Genomic DNA, 23,293 nt, shown 5'->3' on the forward strand with positions numbered 1-23,293 from the left:
TTACGGATTCGCAATCCGCGAAAATACACGAACTCTCGCGGATTTGCGGATTTTCCCGTTTTTTGTGTTGGCGAGCGTTCGCGCGGATTTTGGGACAATTTCGCAATTGCGAACTTACTTTTCGGCTCGCAACGGCCGCGACTATGTTGTTTCTACGTCTGGTTTATCATCACAGGTTCACAGCACCCTCTGTTTCACCACTGCCACCCTCTGGGACACCCATGCCACCCTCTGGTACATCCTCACTGCCACCCATTAGGTTTGTTTATCACTGTAGTTTATGGGGGTTGAAAAAAGCAAGCACACCTCCCCTACTTCAACTGCCATGAATTAATTTGGGGTTGATTAATGTGTCAGTTATTTTGAAAGTTCCAGTCTGGCTGGCACCTGCTTCCTTCCTTATCTGTAATTTGCTTTCTGTTGCAGTGCAATTTTTTTCCCCAGGACCTTTATGGTCTACTTGTAGCTATTCTATGAGCCTGCTGTTTGGGTCATAGCAGGGTCATAGAATAGTTGCAAACTCTGGAGGGGGCCCTCAGGAAGCACTAGAGTGAATGTTACTAATGTTAAGTTTGAACTTTTGCACCTGCTCATTGCTTTCAGTTTAGCAAAAATCGTTTTTTCTGCAATTTCGCGCGTTTTTTGGGGCGCGAATCCGTGCGAGATCGATTTCGGAAGCCGCGAATGCTTGCGAATACACTAAGTTTTTCTTTGCGACGTGTATGTTCACGTGATTTTGTGCGTGTTCGCGAGGCGCTTGTAGCTATACGTTTGCCAAGTTACCCTAGCGGTCGTACACGGGCGCGGCCATCTTGTTTGCGTGACGTAATTCCGTTTCCGGCCGCTATGTGTAATCTCGCAAACTGTGCTGCTCGCTAGTACAATTTCGCGCGTGCTCGCGAGGAAAATCTCGCGCACTTACCCACGCGGTCGGAAACGGGCGCGGCCATCTTGTTTCTCATTCATTGCTATGGTTCTGGGCATGCTTTCTGTATCCTCTCTGAATCTCTGCCATCCTTTGCTTGTTTGAAGTTTATTTGATCTATTTTACTTATTAATCTATCCCTCTATTTTTCTAGCTCTATATTTTTGTGTTTTCTGCTGCTTTTAGTTACTTTTAAACTACTTTTTTAAACTCTTTTCTTTTCTTCTTCACTATTCTATTTCTTCTTTATCATTTAACTTTATTTCTGCCCAGACCATGGTAAAGGGAGCCGGGAAGCACCCTGAGAAGGGGAAGGGTCCCGCACCCCGTGACCGGCTCCCGTGCGGGCGTTTGAGGGGGGAGCAAGTGGTGCCACGGGAGATCTTTAGCGCGGAGGAGGTGGCCGCACTCATCTTCCACGTCCAGCGCCGCCTCCCCAAGACGATCCTGGGAGGCGGCAAGATCGCAACCGGCTATGGCATCCGGGAGCGCCGGAAGCGGTGGGAGAAGGTGTGCCGGGCCATGTTTAAGCTCTCTGGGGTCCGGCGCACATATAACCAGGCCACCCACCGCTGGACAGATGTCATGGACCGGGAGCGGGACTTGCTGGACGCGCTCGGCGTAGAGGTCCCCGGGCTTGGTGAGTAGTAGTAGCTATTCATCACTACTCTGTTTTATCCGGCTCTGTCATTTGCAAATCTTTGTTCTTTACCAAGAGCAATAATGCTGCCGATTACATTGTAGGTAAATTATATTTCAAAATCTTCAATGCATTTCAGGTGCACTGCTCTCCTTCTCAGTAGCCTTGCTTGCTACTATGCTTATTTGTTTTGTATTTTGTGTTCATTTCATTGGCCTGAGAAATTATGTATGAGTGTAGTGTAAAGATAAGAACTGCGTAATGCTAGACACTAAGGGTCATATTTTCAATTACCGGCGCATCCCTGCAAAGTAGCAGGGGTGCGGCAGTAATTGTGTGCCATGCCACCACCACCCATTGGCCCAAAATGTCACAGAAGCCTTACGCATCTGTGCCGTAAAGGCGGCGCATTGCTGGAGTTGCGTGCCAACGATGGCGCAGCTCCAGCAATGCTCTGGGGTACCCTATCTCCCCAATGCTGCATCAAGCCGTACGTCGGCTTCAAGCGCGCAGGGTTTGAGTCATGCATCATTGTCCTAAAAGTGACTGATTGACATCTTGTAGATTTCCCTCAGCCACTTTTAGGATTCGTTCCTGCGCAGGTACGCCCTCCCTTGCGCCGGAACGCCCCCTGATGGCGCAGGGCTTTACAACGTGATACATATATACGCCGCACCAACACCATGGCGAGTCTTTTGTTCTGCCGCTGCGTCACAAAAGTCATGCAACAATGGAGGAAAATGAGCCGCAAGGGACTTCTAAATCAGCCCCAACAGACTGAAGTCCAGTCCTTCCTTTAGACACATGGCTATAAGAAGAAATAGTGGCGGTGGTCGGTGGATTGATAGTTTGAGTATTCACTGATCTGCAAGCAGGATGGACTTTGTCTGTCACTTCGCGTGCTGCGGACTGCTGCCTGCCAGGCCTAGGCAAACCTCTTTAGTAGTCTGTTTATTGAGTTACATAGGAACTTTCTAAGTCAACGGTCCGCAAATCAGGCAATACGAATAACGTAGTATACCACATGAGATAGATCCCGTGGAATAGTTGTCTATCTATTTGCTATTTCTCCAAAATATTTTGTTATTGTTCTTTTGAAATGTTTGATTTGGTTGACAAATCTCATCCATGTTTTCTGGTCTTTCTTTCTTTCATGTTGTACATCAGCTCCCCCCAAGGGCAAGAGGACACAGGAGGAGGGTGCTGTTCAGGAGGATGCAGGCCAGGATCGGGCAGGCGAGGGCTCCTTTGCTGGCCCCAGTAAGTTTAAATTTTAATAAAGAGTACCTATTTTTTCCTAGCGTTCCTCATTCGATTTTTTCTAAATCGTCTTTGATCTTCTTGTAGACTGGATATAAATTCTTATCCTGCCTCGAATATGACTCCATGTGGTGTTACTAGATTATTCTTATTAGTCTGTCTGTGTAGCTAACTAAGATTGGACATTTGGCAATTCCATTGTACTCCCATTCTATTCAGCAATAGCTCTATGCACTGTCTCCTTACTGACTAGATAGTGTGGCAGAGTCATTTAGCTCCCGAAGTCACCGATGATTGATCCCCAATGATCTTTAGATTATCCTACGCAGGACAAGAGTACGAAGTCACAGTCAAGAAGTGTCAGAGGCACTCATGCTTGCAAAAATTCCAAAACCTTTAGCTCATCCACTCTAGTCTGGAGGACCAAAAACCACAGAGTCTATTTAAGTTTAATAGCTTTATTAAAGGTAAACACATTTATTAAAATCAACTTTGTCATAAAACTATTTAACTGAAAACGGAAAAGTGCTTAGTGCTGACGATTAATTGGACACATTTCTTGTGGTCGAGCCGAGCTCTCACCTGGTTTGAACTTGATCCTGGACTCGTGTTCTTAGAAGTCAAGCTTCTGTCTGTTAGGAGAAAAAGTGGTGCGTGTTAAAAATAAAAAGCAAGCATTCATCAGTTGTGCATAAAAGTGCAGCAAGACAACAGCCTTCCCTGGAAAAAGGGACATTTTTACTTTAGAGTAGACAGTCACAAATTATTACATTGTATTCGGTTTTTTTAACATTTCTTTATGACTCCTAGACCAAATATTATATAGTAGTGAGTGGTGTATTTTAACATTCTTAAATGTACTTTGTAGGTGGAACATCTGGTGGCGGGGCCAGCGCGGAGGTGGCGGTGTTGGGCGAGGACTCGGAGGACTCTGGGGAGGAAGCGGTGCAAGAGCCGGCGGACGGTCCTGTGGGGGTTCCCACGGTGGTGGCGGGAACAGGTAAGCTATATATTCCTTACTTATTGAGATTGAAGACTGCATAGTGTGCTTTCTGCACAGGTGTATTACAAATCAACCAGGTAGTAGCCTCCTCGAAATGTACTCCGACTTAGCTGTGAAGTTTTTGGTGAGAAGAATCCCAATAAGATCTTAGATGAACGTGATGGATGGGATGAACGAAAAGCGAAAGAAGGGTGTAAGTAAGTGGGACGCGAAATTGTATGATGGCTGGCAAAGAAGAACGATATGTGTTTGCTTGGCCCCCGAGGTGGCTGGGAAGGAAAGAATATGGTATGGTGCATGGCTGGGTCAATGATGAAGCAAGGATGGGTGGAAGGACAGCAGCCTGGGTGGGTGAAACAGAAACTGTATGTGTGCGTATACTTAGAATGAATGGATGCCTGGAGCATGGGATTCTCTGACTCTTAGATAGCACATGTGTATCTAAAGAGAGTAGATGGTCGCTGGATGAACTAAGTGTTACCTTGAAGAGCATGTACCACCGCACCCGCACGTCCGTTCCAGTGTAGGGAAGGCAAGGAAAAGAAATTGTAAATGTGTCCAATACTACCATGAATAGTAGCAGTAGTTTGTATTGCAACTGCAAGCACAGCATATATCCGGTTATTACGGTGGACACTCCGTACCTCTCTTAATAACTTTAGTTTAGTTGTAGTACGTCATTCATGTGTGGGTATATCACTGTTCACTCAATATTAAGCAAAGCACCTAAAGTCATCCCATATGTCATCAAATACGTCCCATGTGAAGTGATAGATAATCAAATTATTTAGCTTCTTCATTTTCCTTTTCTAGTACTCATTTGCACTGTAGGGTGAAAGGTAAATTAATTAAGCAGTAGCCCTTGTAACAGAGTATTCTCAGTGCCACCCGTAATAGAAAAGTAATAGCTTCACCACCTGCATGTACTGGACCGGTACAGTAACGCCAGTGTGTCTCACTCATCATGGTGTGCAACTGTTTTTCTCGGGTGCAAGTTCACTGTGCTGCCATTCTGCCGGCTTGCATAAGATAACGTACCAATTTTCCTAAACAAGAGAGAAGAAGAAGAATAAGACTGGGGTACTGTCATAGTCGACTGTAATGGAAGTCCATAGTGGTCGTAGAATTTGTTCATTAAACTACCACTAATGTTAGAGCAAGGATGCAGAAGTGGGAGGTTACATAGATACTGTCCTCAATAGTTATGTACTGTGCTTTCAATTTGCTACTTGTACTGTGACCCAACTTTCGGCTCATTCACTTTGTGTTATTAATGCTAAGGAGCATTGGTTACAGACTATGTCTTTCTTTCTTCATATAGTTGCTCCTTCCAAATCAACATCACGGAGGGAGCAGGCTCGAATGGCCCGGCAACGGAGGCTGGATGCCACTGTCGCCGAATATCGGCGGCTGGTGGCCCTGGAGGAGGAGGAGGACACGCAGTCGACCGGTGCAACCACCACAACATCCTCGACTGGGACAGCTGCATCCTCCTCCGTGACCCCACGGGCCGCCAGCATGCGCAGTGCTCCAGCGGTACGGAGCCGGGCTAAGAAAGCCAACCGCCACCGCCAAGCAGCAGAAAGACCAGCTGCCCCCCACAGGAGCTGCAAGGCACGCCAGCGCCGCCTAGGAGTCCGAATGTCCTACCTGGAGCAGGAGGTCCTTACGTACAAGAACTTGGTGAAGGGCCTCCGCTTCGACCTTGCCACCCTCCGCAAGGAGTATGATGCCCTGGCCGCAAAATTCACCAGCACCCTCCAGTAGTGGAGTGTCCCTTGCCCTTTTTTTAGAGACTTTTGGGGGGTGGGATTTGGGAGTTGGGTTCTTTTTGGGACTTTTCAAAGACAATCGTTGGGGTTAGGGAGGGTCTTGAGGGAGATTATTTTGTTAGGGCTACATAAATATACTTTTTTGAACTTTATCTGACCATACCTGTTTTTTACTGCTTTTCAGTCTGGTGGGTGGGGGACGGGGGTGTAACAGTAGGTTTGTTTTCCTGAACAGTCGTAGGACTTTAGTAGTACTACCGTCAATCTCTCGTCTAGTCCTAATACTCCATTATACTACCTCCCACCAAACGCTTATCTTACCTGTAATTTGTGTTAGAAATTAGGGCTAGGCCCAGGGCTGGCTCCACGTGAAATGGGGATTAACGTTGGCAATCCTGGGCGGGTGAAATTTCCTCATTGCGGTGGTACTAGTGGTGTGACACAGTGGCAGTTGCATGCCTATGGAAAAAAAGAAAACGTTTCCTGGTTTGTCCTTACTGTAGCATTACAACAGTTACGGTACGATCGAGAATATAGCAGGTGACAGTACACTAGAACAGTGCCATGATGTAGCCTAACAAATGGTAAAGTATTTGCTTGCAAGTATAACTTGTACTTGCGTTGAATTTATTTGACATTGGCTCCTACTACTAGAAGAAATAGTACTGAAGCTGAGTAAGTCTAGAAGATATCCTCGTATTCCTTCGCCAGCCTGTTGCTATGACCTTATCCTCCCCAGCAAGTGTGTGGAATTATTGATGTCATTTTAGTCAGACATCAAGCAAAACAACACAGCCCGGGGGAAGAGGGTTAGGGTTTGGAAAATGGATGGGAATGGGGGTTTCTTTTTGGGTAGGTTTTGTGGAGAGAAGAAAAAAAATGCACAGCCTGGACAAACAATAATTGAAGATAAAGAAATCTTTTGGTACAAACTAAAGCTAAGCACATGCAGTCACACTCATAGAAGAAAACAATGGATACTGTATCTGTATTCTGTATGTTGTTGGAGTTGTCCTGTTGAATTTGGTAAGTAAGTTGCATGCAGCAAACAATTCCTCTTATTAGCGGCACTCCTCCATTCCAGCTGACGCTTCGTCCATCAATGTTGGTGACCACTGACAGAAGACACCCTGTCCACTGCCTGCCTGGCGGATGTTGACTGAAACCCGGCCTGTAATTATTGAACGGAAAACAGGAAGTGCTATTACAATACCACTGATAAATAAATAAAAGGTATGTACGCTGTGTGGTGCAAAAAGTCACACTTTGATTTCCCTAATAGACAGTACAATATTTTTGAAATTGCGTGCTCTGTCTGAGTCACCTTTTTAAGGATAAATAAGTATGGCCAAAATATTATAGCGGATCTTTCCCCTCAAGGTAGGTGTACTGTAAACTGTGTTTTAGAACACAATTTGACCTTCCCAGCAATGCTCCCACCAAGACCCTTACTAAAGCCAGTCGCAAAAATGTAGAAGACCCCCAATCGGATCTCCAAAAACGATGCCTAGCAGAAAAATGGTGACAAAACGTACTTTGAAAGTAACAGTAGGCCCAAATACACCCTTACCGACCGTGGATTGTATTCAAACCACTTGCAAGTTCCAAGCAAGCAAAAGTATCCATAGCCAGCATCGCTCCAACAGTGCTCTAAAACCCCAGAACTGCGTTGCAATAGAACACCCCGAAACACATGCAATCCTGCTGCTAGGGCTAACCCTAACGAACCCTAACTTACAAAAAGTGCCAAAAGGTGTTTCCTTATGGATTTTGTCCAAAACACTTCTTTCCGTTATTAGACCTTCCCAGGAATGCCCCAGCCAAGACCCGCCAACCCACCCGCAAAAAAGCACGCGACAACACCCCCAAACAGCGAAAAAGATAAATCTCATACTTACTATATCTCTCGGCCTTCGGTCCAAACGGGCTGTGCAGCTAGGTCATCATCATAACTCCTGTTTTCCATCACGGATTTCCTGAAAAGCAAATGCAATCAAGATTAGACTGGCAGCAGTGCTTCGACAGAGACCCCGGCCGCAACCCACCCACGAACAGCAGGAAGCCCCCCAAAACGCTACATTGAGCAAGATGTCAGAAGAAATAGCAAAAAAAACGCTTTTCCTTAAGGTTTTTGTCCAAAACACTTCTATCCGGTATTAGACCTTCCCAGGAATGCCCCAGCCAAGACCCGCCAACCCACCCGCAAAAAAGCACGCGACAACACCCCCAAACAGCAAAAAAGCTAAATCTCATACTTACAATATCTCTCGGCCTTCCGTCCAAACGCGCTGTGCAGCTAGGTCACCAATCATCATAACTCCTGTTTCCCACCACGGATTTCCTGAAAAGCAAATGCAATCAAGATGAGACTGTCGCAGCAGTGCTCCCAGACCCCAAAACTCACCCACAAACACCCGGAACGCCGCCAAAGAGCACCTCAAAGGCAAGCAAGTCAGCAAAAACGGCAAGAAATTTCCACCTCATATTTGGTCCAAAACACTTTTATCCATTATTAGAGCTTGACAGCAATAGGCCCAAAGCCGTCAACTCACCCGCAAAGAAGTAGAACACCCCCACAAGTGCTGAGTCTTTCTTCATTGGGCGTAATCCAGCACTCTGCTTTGAGGGAAATCGCAGTCTGGAGGAGGAGGATAGAGGAGCATGTTCTTCTGAACTTGTGAACCTGAGGAATGTAGACTGCGGCACCTTCGAATCAATAAGCAAACAAGTGAAGACAGTTCTGCTGATGGGCTTGTTTTTGTGGTTAGGTGATTAAAGTTTGAATTAAATTAACTGTGCAAAACAAAGAAAGACAGACACACAGGAATAAAAGTGAATAAGGACGAAAAAGAAAGTTATTGATTCATTGTCTCATTTTCAGGGCTCGCTGTCAGGGAATAAGAATAAGAGTTCGTCATCATACTCTGCGAATTCAGGCAGGATGAGGTCAGCGTCACCGAACAGAGAACAAATTCCCTCATCTACGTTGCTGTCCTCCTCGTCTTCATGCGGCGTGCTTTCTCGTACTTTGTAATCTGATGGTATGAGGTGCTGATTCATCTTGATCATTGTTAGCCTCTCCACATTTTTGGGCGAGAGGCGGCTCCGTTTGGGAGTTACAATGCCACCAGCAGCACTGAAAACACGTTCAGAAGACACACTTGCGAGTGGGCAAGACAAGTAGTTTATAGCCAGGTTGGAGAGCTGTGGCCACAATTGTTTTTTGCCATGCCAATACTGCAATGGCTCATCATTAAGAAAGACCTCTGTTGAGTCATTCAGATAGTCCTGCACCATCGACTCAAGGTCATCAGCGGTTCCTCCACTTTGCTTACTTTTTGCTGTGCCTGTGACTTTTTTTCGAGAACCATACCCAAGCAAACTTAGCCAATCCTCTACAGCAGCCACTGTTACTGTTGTGTGTGGTGCAGATGATCCAGTTGCCGGTGTCTTTAACGGCTGAGAGGTCTCTTGTGCCCCAGCCACAGGTGCAGAAGTGGATTCTTGTGACTGGGGATGGCCTGCTGATGCTGATGCTGATGTACTGCCTTCTCCTTCAATAACCTGCCGTTCTTTTTCAAACCTCTTGGCTGACCAGGCTAGCCAATGTTTGTACTTTTGAACATCTTCATCAGTAAAAGGAAAGAATGCTTCGCCTGCCAGCGCCTTTTTGTAGCGTGGATCCAGAATAGTAGCACAAATGTAATGCTGTTCTGACTTGATCTTTTGAAGACGTTCATCACCACGTAGGCGCTCTAATAATTTCTCAGACAAAATAAAAGGGTGTTTTTTTTTTACATCTTTTTCAAACTCAGAAGACACCGCCATCAGTTGGTGCTCCAGCATGCACAACAATGGGATAGCTTTTCCCAAATTACAGTCCTCCTGGCTGACTGTACGCGTGAAGAACTCAAAAGGATGAAGCATGTCTGTCAGGCTTTTAACTATGTCCCATTGCGCCGCAGCCATCTGCAGGTCCTCCTTCTGAGATGTACCCTCTGTTAAGAAATAGTGATCGAGTACCGTATACTGCTCATACAGACGCTCAAGCATGTAGAAGGTTGAGTTCCAACGTGTTGCCACCTCCTGGATGAGTGCTTTCACTGGCATTCGACGTTCAAGTAGCAGCCTCCTCAGATGCTTCCGGGCCTTAAAAGAATGGCTGAAATGGTTGCACATTTTGCGGCAGGTGGCCTTTACCGCGAACGCCGCACTGTCTCTATCACTCAAGAATTTTTGAACTACCAGGTTGATACAGTGCGCCAAACACGGCACTCTGAAATAGCCACCCAGCGACATGGCCTTAACTACATTGGCGCCATTATCCGTGGAAACATAACCAATCTGGCGTTTTTTTGGGGATAGCATTTTCGAGACCTTTTTGTTAAACTCGTCCAAAATGTTTTCGGATGTGTGACTTTTCTCCAAGCCAAACATGGCTAGTGTTGCATGTTTCCGAGCAGCTTTGAAAACTTGGTCCGGGTCAACACCTGCGTTTAGCTTTGCTTTAACACCTGAAAAAGAGACCCAGTGTGCAGTGATGCACATGTAATCAGCGCCTGCGCCACTGGTCCACATGTCTGTTGTCAGATGTATTGTGTGAACAGCACTCTTCTGCAAAGCTGCCCCAATCGCCTCCAGCACATATTCATGTAGTGCTGGAACCACAACTCTGGCAAAATAGAACCGGCTAGGAACCTTCCATTTAGGGCAGAGCGTTGCCACTAATTCTAGAAAAGCTACCGCTTCTACAAAAGAAATAGGGAGAAGGTCCACAGCTAGCATTTTAGCCAGCTTAGTGTTATACAGACGCGTCAGTGGGTGGTTGCATTCATATGGCACGTCTGAAGAAAACATGGTTCTAATGTTGCCCTGGACCACGCATTTACGGGCTGATAATGACTTCGTTGACCCAATTTTGCTCGCTGGTGAACTTTTGTGCGTTGGTGTCTCACTCGCTCCAACACTCTTAGTGTGCCTCACATTGGGTGTGCTGGTGACAGGGGTACTGGGTGTAAGGGAAGTGTTTGACACGTCTTCTTTCTCCTCGTCATCATCAGATGCAACATCAACGTTTTCTTGAATTCGGGCTTCCTTGATCGCATCTAGGTGCGCAAACCATTGGACAGTGTGCTGTCTCCTAAGATGACCTCTCTGGCCTCCGGTACCATAGTTGTAACCTGACTTACCACGACTAACTGCAAGCTTACAAAGGGTACAAATGGCAAACTTTGGATTTTTTTGACAAACAGTAAAGAAGTCCCAAACTGGGGACTTGAAGTGTCTGTGGGGCCTGGAGGAGGCGGCGATACTGGTGGTGGTGGTCATGAAGCTAATGCCAGTTGAAGTGGAGGATCTGGATTGCCCAACTTTTGTACGTTGTGCACTTTCACCGCCACTAATTAAGGTCGAGGTGGATGGAGGTCCCTTCTTGCCAGAAAGAAATATGGAAGCGGGACGAGTTGGTGTACTACTTAACTCCAATGATTGTGGTGTTTCCACTGCCTCCTCATCGACAACATCATCATCATCACGCTCAGCAGCTCTTCGGGCTAGGGTCAAAATGTCTGTTTGCTGCATGCCCGCTGGGGCTGCAGTGACCTTTATGATGACTGGGTCGTCGTTGTCAGAGTCTTCATCAGCAGCAGTATCCGCCACTTCTTGTTGAGCCTCATCACACTCCATAACTCTGAGACTTTGGACGAGCTTCCTTTTACGCTTAACTACCTTTGTCAGATCATGGTGTGCCTCACTGTCAGACGGCAGTGGTGCTGGTTCCCAAGTTTGATCCATATCATCAGAAGGAGGTGTGCTTGAAGAAGATGTAGACACCACCCTTGATCTCTTCCTTGCTAGGGGTGTGGAAGACAATGAATGATCATCAGGAGGAGTGGCTTCCTCAAATGATACCTCGCCTTGATTGTCGATTTCCTGATGTGCCCCTACTTCGGGAGGAACAACTATTGTGGGCACTTGTGACCCTCCATGCACCTCTGCTTGCGCATCTCCTTGCGCTGCCTCTCCTTCCACATGTACTTGGGCTTGTACTTGCACATGTGATTGTTGTTGCGGCTGTGGTTGTTCAACACTCGTCAGATGAGCTACAACAACCTGTGTTGATTGAGGGACATTGCTGCTGCTTTCTTGCGATGAGCCAACATCACTGGTCGATGGTGATTGAACAAGTAGATTGGCTGCCTCTGCAGCACTCAAGGGCTTGGACTTAAGTTGGCGTGGTGGTGGTGGTGGCACTGAGCCCAATGGAGCGGGGGTGCTGCTGCCAGCTTGGTCCCCAGCAGATCCCGCTGCAGGCATATTTTTTTTTTTACTCCCAAAAAAAGGGGCGGGCGGCACACCAGTCTCCTTGGTAACTTGCTTCTTCTGCTCCTTACTGGCACCTTTCTTGCTAGAGGAGCTACGGGTAACTTTTTTTGGGGCCATCTTCTTCAGAGCAGGTCAGAACAGCAGGCAGCAGTTGCACGAGTTGCAGAGTTGTCTGTGTCCAGACGTGACGTCGCGTGACGTTATGCTGCACACACACACCGCTGCAGGACTTCTTCCTGGCACTGGTGGTTCTCTTGAGTCTTGTGCACCTAAAAGCAATGGAAGACAGAGGAACATCAGTTCAGTTATACACCCCAAAAAATCGACAAAACACAGAAAAATCAGCACAATCCCATGCCATCCATGATGTTTACATTGAAGACACCCCACAGAAAGACTAGGGCCATGCAAGTATGCAACACTCACTACCCCTGGGCATAATGGATGAAAAGTAGGCAAAATAAGTGCAGGCCTCAGACACTGCCTCTCTTCAAAATGGCCCCTTACACCCCAAGCCAGTCCACATCAACAGTACACCCCAAAAAAACAGAAAAACAGCCAAAAATCACCACAATCCAATGCCATCCAGGATGTTTACATTAAAGAGAGTGAGACCACACTACATGCACACTCAGTCCATGCACCACTACCCCTGGGCAAAAGGCCCCACCAGCAGCCCCAAAAAAACGACAAAAACAATAAAATCAGCACAATCCCAGCCCATCCATGGCCTCAATGGTGTTTAAATTCAAGAAGACACCCCTCAGAAACACTAGGCCCATGCAACACTCACTACCCCTGGGCATAATGGATGAAAAGTAGGCAAAATAAGTGCAGGCCTCAGACACTGCCTCTCTTCAAAATGGCCCCTTACACCCCAAGCACATGTTGCCTGTACCAGCCAGCACTCAAGATGGCCACCACCACCACCCACATGGCCAGTCCACATCAAGAGTACACCCCCAAAAAACAGAAAACCAGCCAGAAATCACCACAATCCAATGCCATCCATGATGTTTACATTAAAGAGAGTGAGACCACACCACAGGCACACTCAGTCCATGCACCACTACCCCTTGGCAAAAGGCCCCAACAGCAGCCCCAAAAAAACGACAAAAACACAACATTCAGCACAATCCCAGCCCATCCATGGCCTCAATGGTGTTTAAATTCAAGAAGACACCCCTCAGAAAGACTAGGCCCATGCAACACTCACTACCCCTGGGCATAATGGATGAAAAGTAGGCAAAATAAGTGCAGGCCTCAGACACTGCCTCTCTTCAAAATGGCCCCTTACACCCCAAGCCAGTCCACATCAACAGTACACCTCAAAAAAACAGAAAAACAGCCAAAAATCACCACAATCCAATGCCATCCAGGATGTTTACATTAAAGAGAGTGAGACCACACTACATGCACACTCAGTCCATGCACCACTACCCCTGGGCAAAAGGCCCCACCAGCAGCCCCAAAAAAACGACAAAAAACAATAACATCAGCACAATCCCAGCCCATCCATGGCCTCAATGGTGTTTAAATTCAAGAAGACACCCCTCAGAAACACTAGGCCCATGCAACACTCACTACCCCTGGGCATAATGGATGAAAAGTAGGCAAAATAAGTGCAGGCCTCAGACACTGCCTCTCTTCAAAATGGCCCCTTACACCCCAAGCCAGTCCACATCAACAGTACACCCCAAAAAAACAGAAAAACAGCCAAAAATCACCACAATCCAATGCCATCCAGGATGTTTACATTAAAGAGAGTGAGACCACACTACATGCACACTCAGTCCATGCACCACTACCCCAGGGCAAAAGGCCCCACCAGCAGCCCCAAAAAAACAACAAAAAACAATAACATCAGCACAATCCCAGCCCATCCATGGCCTCAATGGTGTTTAAATTCAAGAAGACACCCCTCAGAAACACTAGGCCCATGCAACACTCACTACCCCTGGGCATAATGGATGAAAAGTAGGCAAAATAAGTGCAGGCCTCAGACACTGCCTCTCTTCAAAATGGCCCCTTACACCCCAAGCCAGTCCACATCAACAGTACACCCCAAAAAAACAGAAAAACAGCCAAAAATCACCACAATCCAATGCCATCCAGGATGTTTACATTAAAGAGAGTGAGACCACACTACAGGCACACTCAGTCCATGCACCACTACCCCTGGGCAAAAGGCCACACCAGCAGCCCAAAAAAAACGACAAAAACAACAAAAAACAGCACAATCCCAGCCCATCCATGGCCTCAATGGTGTTTAAATTCAAGAGGACACCCCACAGAAAGACTAGGCCCATGCAAGTCACCACCCCTGGGCAAAGGGCCCCACCAGCAGCCCCAAAAAAACGACAAAAAACAATAAAATCAGCACAATCCCAGCCCATCCATGGCCTCAATGGTGTTTAAATTCAAGAAGACACCCCTCAGAAACACTAGGCCCATGCAACACTCACTACCCCTGGGCATAATGGATGAAAAGTAGGCAAAATAAGTGCAGGCCTCAGACACTGCCTCTCTTCAAAATGGCCCCTTACACCCCAAGCACATGTTGCCTGTACCAGCCAGCACTCAAGATGGCCACCACCACCACCCACATGGCCAGTCCACATCAACAGTACACACCCAAAAAACAGAAAACCAGCCAGAAATCACCACAATCCAATGCCATCCATGATGTTTACATTAAAGGGAGTGAGACCACACCACAGGCACACTCAGTCCATGCACCACCACCCCTGGGCAAAAGGCCACACCAGCAGCCCCAAAAAAACGACAAAAAACAATAAAATCAGCACAATCCCAGCCCATCCATGGCCTCAATGATGTTTAAATTCAAGAAGACACCCCACAGAAAGACTAGGCCCATGCAACACTCACCACCCCTGGGCAAAGGGCCACACCAGCAGGCCCAAAAAAACGACAAAAATCAGCACAATCCCAGCCCATCCATGGCCTCAATGGTGTTTAAATTCAACAAAACAGTTGTATCATGCACCCCTAACCAACCCTGGTCCTACTGGATACTGTGGCTACCCACAATATAATTTATTTAATGCTCTGAAAAAGTTCCAAAATTGTACTTGCAGCAACTGTAATGCCCCAAACAAACTTACTTGTGAAAGTTGATTTCTAAACCAAAAGTGATCCAAAGACAGTCAAAAAGGCCTCAAATCCAAATATCCAGCAGCACACACAAAAAGTAATCCTTCCAGCTCCAGATCCAAATGAAAGTGACCAGGAGATGGACAAAGCACTGGGAGGAGCCTGCTGGACAGGAACAGGAAGTTGGAGACTGTGGGGCACTTCCTTCCTCCCCCCCCAAAAATGGACTCCTTGCAAAAAAAAAGGCCATGCAAATGTCAACCTGAGGAGTGATTCTGATAAAAACCATAATTTTCTGAAGGTTTATCCTGTTTGCTGGTGATTTTCTTGAGCAGAATTGCAAAATCTCTATTTCGCGAGTGCGAGATTGTTCCTTTCCGCCGCAACTACATGTTCGCAATTGCGAACTCTCGCGAGGTGTGCTGTGCAAGGTGGCAAGCCGCGATTACGTATTCGCGGGCGCCAAACTCCCGCGGGATCACGCAGCAAGATCTAAAATGGCGCGGCACTAGAAAAATATGATAGAGAAAAACAACTCGGCAAACGCTTAATGACGGAAAGTGAACGCCGTGCACCACGCCGCGCGCCTCAACCAAGCAAAAAATCCGCCGCGAGCGGATTCACGGATTTTCGACAAATTTGCGAGAGTTCGCGGATTGCGAATTTGCCGAAAATCCGAAAAATCCGCGAGCGGAGCGGATTTTACGCCCATGCTTAATTAATACCCAAGTAATACATTCCCTTTCCCCAGTGATTCCCCTAGTACCTCCAGAATGCTTTAGTGGGGACCTACAGAAGGCGCAAGTCTTCTTGACACAATGTACCTTGCACTTCATGTGCAGACCTGCACTATTTCCTGATGCGCAGTCTCGAGTGGCATTTATATTATCCTACTTAAGTGGTGATGCTGCAGCGTGGTCGATGCCCTTGGTCACTAGGAGCGATCCAATGTTGTTTGATTTAGAAGCTTTCAAAAAGGAGTTCATGCAAATTTTTGATAGACGCAAGGTGTCACAAGCTACTGACAACGAACTCTTGGAAATAAGACAAGGAAACAGAGAGTTGGTAGCATATCTGGCACAATTCAATAAGTTGGTATTAGAGACAGAATGGCCAGAAACAAACGAGCTGCGGTATTCTATCGGCGGCTAAAAGACGAATTAAAGGATGCCTTAGCGCAAGTTCCCAATCGTCTTATGGAACTTTCAGCTTTGGTAGATCTAGTTCTGGAAATAGATTTTCGTCAAAGTGAAAGGAGAGGCGAGAAGAAGCGTGAGTATCGACCAAATGTACCACGTTATGATAGAGCTCGGTATGAACCACAAAAGGAAAATGACGCTAATCGAGGGGGAGAGCCAATGCAGATTGGAACAATTCGTGGACCTCTTACTAAGGAATAAAAGGAGTAGAGGCGGACAAATAAATTATGTCTCTATTGTGGAGGGAGCGGGCATTTTGTTCGAGACTGTCCAAAAAAGCCCAAGACTGCGTTGGCGGAAAACGCCACGCGCCGCCAGTAAGTGGGGTTGGACTGGTGGTCGCAGAAACAAACTCAACTCCAAAAGATCATGCTGTAGCCAATACTATTCAAGCAGCAGCGCCCCATTTAGTGATTACAGTGACCTTGAGTTATAGGGAAAAAAGTGAGAAAGAAATTGCAGTTATGATTGACTCCGGAGCAACGGGGAATTTCTGCGATTTGCGATTCGCAGAGAGGATTGGAATACGAGCAATCCGGAAGGAGAAGAGTGAGCCGGTTAGAGCAGTAGATGGCTTTCAAGACGTCTTCAATGAAGTTGAAGCAAAGAAGTTGCCTCCCCACAGGGAGTATGATTGCAAAATAGACTTGGAGCCAGGAGTGAATTTACCCTGTAGCAGAATCTATGCGTTAACCGAGCAAGAGGACAAACATCTAAAAGAATATTTGACTGAGTATTTGGAGAATGGGTTCATCCGGCCTTCACAGTCCCCAGTCTCTTCCCCTCTGTTCTTTATTCCAAAGAAGAGTGGGGAATTACGCACTTGTATTGACTACAGAGCAATAAACCGGATAACCATCAAGAATCGCTATCCCCTGCCACTGATTTCAACACTTTTGGATCAAGTGAAGGAAGCAAAAATCTATACAAAACTTGACTTACGAGGAGCTTATCATCTGGTCCACGTCAGAGAAGGTGATGAGTGGAAGACCGCATTTAGAACTAAACAAGGTCTCTTTGAATACCAAGTAATGCCCTATGGGCTATGCAATGCACCTGCAGCTTTTCAACATTTTATAAATGATGTACTGAAAGATTGCATTGATCAAATAGCCATAGTGTATATTGATGACATCCTGATTTACTCGGCAGAGGTGGAATTGCATGAAGAACATGTCAAGAAGGTTCTGCAAAGACTTTGCAAGCATGGCCTCTTTGTTAAATTGGATAAATGCGCTTTTGATGTAACTTCCGTAGAATTTTTGGGCTTCGTATTAGCTCCAGGAGGAATCACAATGGACCAAAACAAGATCAAGGCGGTGATAGAATGGAAGTCTCCAACATCAGTGAAAGAAATCCAAAGTTTTATTGGTTTTGCCAACTTTTATAGACGGTTTATCCCGGATTTCTCTAAAAAACTAATACCGATCACTCAACTGTTGAAGAAAGGAGTTCCTTTCCAATGGAGTGAAGAAGCAGAGACAGCATTTGTGGGGTTGAAGGAGGATTTTACTTCAGCACCAATTTTGCTACATCCAGACCCGGCAGAGCCATTCTTTGTGGAAACAGATGCATCCAATTTGGCTTTGGGAGGAGTGTTATCTCAGAGACACAAGACCACAGGCCAGCTCCATCCAGTGGCCTTTCGCTCTCGAAAACTGACTCCTCCAGAAATAAATTACACCATTACAGAAAAAGAATTATTAGCCATAAAAGGTGCATTTAAGGAATGGAGGCATTATCTGATGGGTGCACGACACGTGGTTACAGTTTACACAGATCACAGAAATCTCAAATTTTTAAAGTCCGCTAGGACTCTAACACCCAGACAATTGCGCTGGTCTTTATATTTTTCTGAATATGATTTTGTCATCACCTATCGGCCTGGAACACAGAACGGAAAGGCGGACGCCTTGTCAAGATTAGAGACTGAAGGAATAGTAGAACAAGTTCAGAATCAGGCCATTATTCCTACAGAAAAGATAATCAGTGCAGTAATGCAAGAGACCATGGAGAACAGAGTTGAATCAAGTATTTTGAGTGAGGAAGAACAGGAATGTTGGTTAAAAGAGGATTCCAGAAGAGAAATACGCCAGGGGCTACCATATCACAATGGAGCATTGTACTTGCCAACTACAGGAATGCAGTTACAAGCTTTGAGAGACTGCCATGATAGCATCTTAGCAGGGCACAAGGGTATCAACAAGACTAAAGAATTGGTGCAAAGGCGGTTCTGGTGGCCAAATATGATCAAGGACATCCACCATTATGTAGCCACTTGTGAGACTTGTGCAAAAGGAAAAGCAGAGAGAAGACGTCCACAAGGTTTGTTACAACCTTTACCCACCCCTCCTTTTCCGTGGCACACAGTGTCCTTAGACTTAGTAGTTGATTTACCCTCAAGTCAAGGATATAATACAATTTTAGTGTGTGTGGACACCTTCACCAAGATGGCACATTTTGTACCTTTTAAAGGAGTACCATCAGCCCAAGTTCTAGCAAATGCCTTTAGTCAGCACATTGTCAGAGCGCATGGCATACCTAAGATACTCATATCTGACAGAGGTTCTCAATTTCTGTCTCATTTCTTAAAGGCATGATTAAATCAAAAAGAGACTAGCTCAAGTTACTTTTAGGGGAGGGGGAAGACTCTGATATGTTTTGTCACGGAGTGTGAACACCCAGCAGGTGTGTTCAAAAAGCCCTCACCCACCAACCTAGTTGGTGGCATGCTTCATCAAGGTTGGGAGGTGGCAAAGGCTTGACCAGTACTTCTGGGTTGAGCCTGCTCTGGACCTGTAGTGCCTCCTTCGCCACCTCCCAACCTTGAGGTCAGACTGAGCAAATAACTTGCGTGGTCTTGAGAAGGGAATCCCCCTCTCACACGTAGATACACTTTAGGGCGTGTAGACACATAGTCTCCCCTACACCCCCACTAGGTAATTTGCACTCACTTATTTTAGGTCCTGAAGAAAGCCAGTCTAGTCATAAGGCACTGGCTGAAACATGTTGACCCATTGGATGTGAGAGGTCGTAACTCGCCTCTTACATCCCCTTGCCTTATTTTTAACCGCTGACGGAGGCCCAGGTATTAAAGTCTAATTTTACCTTCGGGTACTGGGACCACCGTTCAGCCGTTTTAACATCACTTCCTTTACTATCTTCACCGCACACTCAGTAAAATACCAGCTCCGCTGTAGTCAGGCGTTGAAGCACACCCGGGGCACGCTAGGTGCCACTAGGTGGGCCCGATGATGAAGCATGCCACCAACTAGGTTGGTGGGTGAGGGCTTTTTGAACACACCTGCTGGGTGTTCACACTCCGTGACAAAACATATCAGAGTCTTCCCCCTCCCCTAAAAGTAACTTGAGCTAGTCTCTTTTTGATTTAATCATATATTAACCGGGGACATGGACTAGCTTTCTGGTCCTACCTCTCTCTCTTGATTACGCATCATTTCTTAAAGGCATTCACTAAAAAATTGAATATTGAAAATAGATACACTACTAGTTTTCACCCAGAGTCTGATGGCCAGACAGAGCGCACTAATCAGGAACTAGAGCAGTATCTAAGGTTGTGTCTGTTAGATCCAGACGGAGATTGGCCAGATTATTTGTGGGCGGCGGAATTTGCACATAACAACACTACCAATGTATCCACAGGATACACACCTTTCTTTTTGAATTCAGGAAGACATCCTTCCTATTCCCTGAATTTCCAAGAAGTAGAAGTCCCTGCAGTAGCTAATTTGGTAGAACACCTAACTCAAGTACATAGTAGAGCAATTCAAAACTTAACAGCAGCTAAGGCAAATTACAAGTATTACGCAGACAAGAAAAGAAGGGATGCACCAGAGTTGTTGGAGGGAGACAAGGTTTGGTTAAGCACCAAAAATCTTAGGTTAAAAGGGGTAAGAAAATTCCAGCCAAGGTTCATTGGGCCATATCAAATTGAGAAAAAATTGAGCACCCTAAACTATCAGTTACGATTACCAAAAACCTTACGGATTCATCCAGTATTCCATGTATCCCTACTTAAAAAAGCAACACCAGAAGTTAGATTACATAAGACTCCAAAACCCATTCAAACAGAAAAAGGAGATGAATTTGAAGTTCAACAGATCCTAGATTCCAAGTTGATGAGAGGGAAGTTATATTACTTGCTAGATTGGAAAGGTTATGGTCCTGAAGAGAGATCATGGGAACCTGAGTCTGTAGTCAATGCTCCCAGGTTAATAGCTGAATTTCACAGAAGATACCCAAACAAGATTCAGAAGGGAGAGAAGCCTTTGAGGGGGGGTACTATCAGGTCCCAAGCAGAAAATACTCGGAGAGAATCAAAGAGAGTTCAGACAGGAATGGTGGTGGCTGCGTTGGAGAGGCTATGTAGGCAGAATTGGTTGCGAGGGAAGGTGCAACATGGCAGCCGTTTGCCCCACTGTAGAACTTAAGTCAGCGCTCTAGTCTTCTGAGAGAATCTGCGTGTTCCAGGTGGAGCGTGATGAGAACTGCGCACTTCACCGGAGCCGCTGAGGCAGCGAGAGGTGTTAGTTCGCGTCGCGGAGTTAGGGAAAAAACTATGCGTCGCGTATCTCTAGAGCAGAGTACGAGTTCGTCAAAGAAATAGAAGATTCAAGTAAGAATGTTCCAGTAGTTACCAGAGCACTTGTTCTTTTTCTTTTTTGAGAAAAGGTTTTTTCGAGTCTTAAGCAAAGTTTTGTTGAAGACGAACAGTTTATTATCGAGTGTGTTATTGAGCATTATTTTGTTGCAACAATCTTTTCCATAGCGAGAGGACTTCCCGAGTTACAGAGTTTTGTTCCTGAAACCTATTGGAGCCAGTGGTTGAGAAAAGTATCAGTAGGTTAACGTTAGAGGAGAATATGGTGTACATTCATCCTTAGTTAGACACAGTAAATATAGAATAAGCTCAATCTTTATTTATCACAGTAATTCTGCGAGTATAGAATCAACGTGAGGAGAAGCTATTAGCTAGAGAAGAAAATCTAGATTAAAAAAAATAATACTTCAGTGAGGTAACTGAGTGTATAATAATTGATGAAAGAAGCAAGAAGAAAAGGAAATATTTATAAGCGGCAGTTCTCTATTCTGTAGGTGAGCCAAAGGACATAAGGAGTGAAAGAGGGCAAGGTAAAGGAAGGAACATATAATAAGTCGATTATTTCTTACAGTGATTTAAAACACAGAGTAGAAGAACAAAAGCCATAGAAGAGAAGCAAAGGCACACAGCTCCTGAGTAGGTAGTGGAAATAAGAAGAGAAGAAAAGATACAGAAGAAGGTTTAGGATAGTGAGAGAATTATATGTACCCTTTGTTTTACAGCAACCACACGACCAGTAGAGCAGCTAGAAAAGAGCAAAAGAAGAAAAGAAAAAGAAGATTACTTGTGTGCATTCTCTTCTCTGTCCAATTCCCCTTTCCCCGTTGAGGCTCTTTTGGCTACTCATTTAATAAGTGTGTGTGGCTGAGGAGTTCTGAGGGGGAGTTGGGAACAAGCGTCATTCTGCTCCTGTGTCCCTGGCCAGCTCAAGGAGAAGAGTTGGTTCTGACAGGTACACAAAATTGTTTTGAAACCTGACGCCGTACCCATGCAACACAAGGTAAGAAAGGTGCCCATAATTGCCAGGTAGGAGGTGAAACGCATGTTGAAAGAGATGACAGAACTTGGAATAATTGAAGAGATAGAGACATCAAGTTGGATTTCCCCAGTGGTCATTACAAGCAAACCTGATAACAGCTTTAGGTTCTGTGTGGACTTGCGCACGCTTAATCAAAACATTGTGGTAGACAATTTCCCATTGCCCAACATAAATGAACTGGTTTTGTTGTTAAAGGGAGGGAAATATTTTTCAAAACTTGATTTACGCAGTGCGTATCATCAAGTGAGGCTCCATGACGACTCAAAAGAATTAACTGCATTTATTACACCGGAAGGAATATTCCAGTTCACTAGAATGCCGTTTGGGCAGGCATCAGCTGCAGGGGTGTTTCAGAGGATGATTTACCAGATGCTACACAAAAAAAATATGTGATCCTCAAAAAGGAGTTGGGTACATATCAACTCTATTTAAAAGGCAAAAAACAAGTTAAAATAGATAGGGACCAGAGAGACTATGAACGTGGTCGTGTTTTCACCTTCTCACGCAAGTACGATGACATAATAACTAAAAACGCGGAATCTCTACCTATACAGAAGAAAGCCGCTAGTATGTCATCTAGTAGTACATCTATTTCCTCTGTGTCCTCTATAGACAGCAATCCAGGGGAAGGAACAAGCACAGCCAGCCCCAGCCTAAATCAAGGGTCTGATTTTTTACGGGAAGTTCAAAGGTATCGCCTTGGGAACAAAAGGAAAAACACAGGAGAAGAACTAGACGGGGTGGCAAAAAACACCAGGTCCGTTACAAAGGCCAAGCTAGTAAACAAACAATAGAGCTTGACTCGGAGATTGTGCACCACAATGTGGACAGCAATGTGGGATTTGTAGAACCAAATACAGTAAATGTTGTTAATTTGTCTTCAAAAGAATTTGATACTGAACAATTGAAAATTTTGAGCAAAGGTTTAAATTATTGTTTGACTGGTGCCCAATCTCTGAAAAATGTGCATGTTGACCTTTTTCGCTTTGTACGAAAACTGAAATTAAAACAAATTTTTTGCAGATCATCCAAATGTCTGTGTTCCTAATGCGAATATGTCATGTGCGTCTGAATTTAAAATATCAGAAATTGAAACTTCACATATTATTGCGACGTTAGAGGAAGACACATGTGATTTATTTGAACATGCTAGAAACCTTAACATTGTTGAAGATACTAGCATTAATAGTGGTCTGAAAAAATCCTCTAAATTTATGCCACCCTTTCAGAATAAGTCAGCAATAGATAACTTCTCTATGCTAGTCACACAGGAACTCTATAAATTAGAGGATAAACATAACGTCAATTCCAAATGTTTCCACCAGCAGAACGTAACAAAAAAGGAAAGAGCTTTCCTTCAGTCCTTACGTGATGACACTGACCTTGTCATCCGTGA

This window comes from Lissotriton helveticus, chromosome 1_1 (genome assembly GCF_964261635.1).
Source record: "Lissotriton helveticus chromosome 1_1, aLisHel1.1, whole genome shotgun sequence".
NCBI classification, from domain to species: domain Eukaryota; kingdom Metazoa; phylum Chordata; class Amphibia; order Caudata; family Salamandridae; genus Lissotriton; species Lissotriton helveticus.